At 37.7% G+C, this 3,797-nt stretch overlaps 1 non-coding gene across 1 annotated transcript; it reads left to right on the top strand.

The window, feature by feature from the left end:
* The first annotated feature begins 249 nt into the window (after positions 1-249).
* Positions 250-356, top strand: LOC121211886 (small nucleolar RNA R71). Its single transcript, XR_005907103.1, has one exon. It is a non-coding gene; the product is annotated as a small nucleolar RNA R71 (small nucleolar RNA).
* Positions 357-3,797: the final 3,441 nt, after the last annotated feature.

Below are 3,797 nucleotides of genomic sequence, written 5' to 3'. Positions count from 1 at the left end.
GACGAAATAGATGATACCTGAGCTGATAACAAAGTGAAGGCGTCAACTTCATGAACTCCGACTAAGCGTCTTCCTAAAGCTGTTTGATTTGTTGGCCATTGATAGTTATTACTTGCAATCCTCTCAATGATCTCATAAGCCTCATTATAAGACTTAGACAAAAATGCACCATTCGTAGAAGCATCTACCAGCAATCTTGTATGTGCATTGAGACCATTATAGAATGTCTCCAGCTGGATACAATGAGGAATCCCATGATAAGGACACTTGCAAATTAACTCATTGAATCGCTCTCAAGCCTCACACAAAGACTTGTCATCCAATTGTTGGAAGGTTGTGATCTTATTCCTCAACTTAGCGTTTTTGCTAGCGGGAAATACTTAACTAAAAATCTCTCTGCTAATTCTTACCATGTAGATATGGAACTAGGTGATAATGAATTGAGCCATGCTCGTGCTTGATCTCGTAACAAGTGATAAATGCTAGATTATACATGTTTATACCCAAAATACTTAGCATATTTATGGATGTTTATTACTAGATTTGTGGATTTTGGTGCTCTTAATCCGGTTATTTCATGTTTTGTTCTCAAGAGAGCACCAAGAATTTAAAGGAGCCAAAAACAAGCTAAAAAGGGACAAAACGGACCAAATCGAGAAGATGACATGGCCAAAGCCTTGCCACATGGGCATCTCACACGCCCGTGGCACACGGGCATGTCCCTTTTTCAAAGAATTGTATTTTACACGGAAAAGGGTACTTAGGGAGGAAGAAAGCCAATCCAAAGCCTATATAAACACCCTAAGTGTGACCTAAAATAAGGCCGCTCTTTCTAGAACTTTTCTGGAATACAGTACCACACACCGGGAATTACTTGAAGAAAGCCAGATGATCCATCTCAAAAGCCAGAGCTACTCCAAGACTAAAGATCTCTCTCAGAATTCCTTCAGGGGTTTTAGAGTTTTCTTTATGTTTTTTTATTTTCATACTTTTGAGATGTACTCTTATTATATTATGAACTAAACCCCTTAGATACCTAAGGGGGATAAAACCTATGATGGATCTTGTTATTATTATTTGAACTGTATGATAAATACTTGATTTGTTCTTAATTATGTGTTCTTAATGCTTGAGTTAATATACTGGGTATTAATTCATGATTTGATGTACTTATGCAGAGGAGGAATAGACCCTGCCTAAGAGGAGATTTGGCATAATTAAGCGGAGTTGATCAAACGCCTAGAAATAGGGTTACTAGATTTTACCAGATTAGGGTGAAACCTAATAAGGGGATCCATAGATCGAGTTAATGCAACCCTAGAGTGTTAATTAGAGAAAAGTCTCGGTTATTCAATCTAGGGATTAGGCATTATTAGTCTTGAATAAGGATAATAACTTAACTTAGGGATCTCTACAGAACAAGTCAAGTGAATAAATCGTCCGGATCGAAGTCAAATAACAAGTGAAATCTAGGTGGATTCCTCCTTGGGTGTCGTCTTTATCAATTGCTTTTCTTCAAGTCTTTTTCCAAATTTTCTCTTTGCTTTAATTAAATTAGTTAATTATTTTCAAATAATTAGTTTAATAAACAAACCCTTTTATTTCCAGGTTAGATAATAAAAAGATAGTTATTACTAGTACTTTTGGTTCCCTTGGGTACGATATCCCAGTCTTGCCATTACTATACTATTGTTCAATAGGTGCGCTTGCCTTTTCGTCGTGATAATAGTTAGTCTAGGTTTGATCTTCATTATAAATATTTATTACTTGTTATGAATCACGCAATCAACAAGTATAGAAATAACTTTAGCCTCAGTGCATCTTTAGTTACATCAGCTATCTTGAATGAATCACTCACCTCCATAAAAAATCGAAGGTGGAGATGTGGATCTTCTGTTGGCATACCACTGAATTGGCCTACTGTCTGAAGCATCTGAAACATCATTGGTTTCAATTCAAATAGGGTTGCCTTAATATCTGGCCTTCTAATTAACCTTCAAACGGCTGAAACACATGGCTGTGTCTCTGCCAGTGTGTTTACTACCATGCATACATACTTACAATTCTTATGTGCAGGGGACACACGGCCAAATCACACACCCATGTGGTGGACCATGTGTCACACACGGCCTAGACACAATCCCGTGTGCCTACTTGTGTGGACAAAATAAGGTTATTTACAAAGCCTTTTTGTTACCCTTACTTATGAAACCTGCACAAAAATCACTCTATACTAACATAAGGGCACATCACATAGCCAAAATAACCATAATGGACAACATTTCATTTATGCAATTTACTCATCCATGAAAATATCATCTTCTATTTATAAATAAAAATGAGTATTGATAATCATCCATGGCCTTATACAAAAAGAGTATCATATTCATCATATGAGCCAGCACATTATGGCTAACTAACAAAACACTAAACAAAGACTCGAGTCTCTATAAATGCCAGAAAACAAAACAATGAAACTAGCTATACCAAGGTCTTGAGTGATAGTGTGATCGAAGCTTTTGATGTCACTAGATCCCCGATGCTAGCATGGTGGCACTATAAGGAAAGAAAAGAAAGAAAGGTAAGCGTGGGAGCTTCGTAAGTACATATATGCAAATAAAGTGTAATTATAAGAAATTCATATTCATCCAACGGTAGCTCATCATGCTTAAAAGATATAAATCACTTAACGTCTCTATCTTACTATTCCTTTTGTTCATGTATACTTAATACACCTCGTTCCTTACTCAGGTCCTAACCATGAGTTCGGTATACATACCTCATCAAAGTATTCACCAACTAAATCTCCATGTAACACCCCAAACCCGACCCAGACGTTATGGCCGAATCTGACGTGCCGCATTGAAGTTAAAAATCCATGCTTCATTTTAGTGTTTTATAAACTGACTTTTGTTGAGCTAACAAAGTGAATGGAAGCTGGCCACCAGGTAGGAATCCATAACAGAGGAGGCGAGCCATGAAGGCTGCTTAAGTACCAAGCTCTTCGATTGGATCCAATCCTAGACATGCCCACAACCATTGCCACACTTAGTTACAACGAGTTGAAATTTCTTTGATAAATTGATTAGTTGTGATGTCGTGTTATTTTGAAAACAAGTATCGTTTTAAAAACGCGTCCTAAGTCTAGCCCATTTGAATTATTATCAACCCGTTTAAAGTTATAAAAAGAAAAATAAATAAAATAAACCTAGAAAAAATAAAGTTAAAATGGCCTTATTACAATCCAAAAATAAATAATAAGTGAAGTAACCTAAAGAAACCAGTCATTTATTTTAAAAGCCCAAAAGCGATCACCGTGGCCACTCTGAATCCCCTCTGGCTCCAAGTCCCCATATCAAGGCCCACCTGCAAGGTTAATAAAAGGGGGTGAGTTTGGAAACTTAGTGTTCAACAAGCCCCTTTCAGAGCCCAAAACAATATCAGCTTATTGGCCTAAGCCCAAATTCCATCTCAGCATATACTGGGCCGAAGCCTTTTCATATTTCATATTTCGTAACACTAGGCCGAAGCCTTTTCATATTTCATATTACTGGGCCGAAGCCTTTACTGTAAATGGTATGGACCATACGCCCATTTCAATATCACATGTAATGTCAATGAAAGAATGCAAGCCCACTTGGGGAGACTACTCGACCCACCATCCGCTATTCTCCACCCGTACCAACCAAGCTCTCCATGTGGGGAATAACTCAACCCACCCAACCAAAACTCTCCACTGGCAGCATAGCTGCTTTATCATATAACTGGAGGCCTAGCCTCTTTTAATAACTGGGGCA

The sequence above is a fragment of the Gossypium hirsutum genome, chromosome A12 (assembly GCF_007990345.1).
Source record: "Gossypium hirsutum isolate 1008001.06 chromosome A12, Gossypium_hirsutum_v2.1, whole genome shotgun sequence".
In the NCBI taxonomy this organism is placed as follows: domain Eukaryota; kingdom Viridiplantae; phylum Streptophyta; class Magnoliopsida; order Malvales; family Malvaceae; genus Gossypium; species Gossypium hirsutum.
Note: the sequence above shows the minus strand (reverse complement) of the source record. Positions and strands in the feature narration are given on the sequence as shown.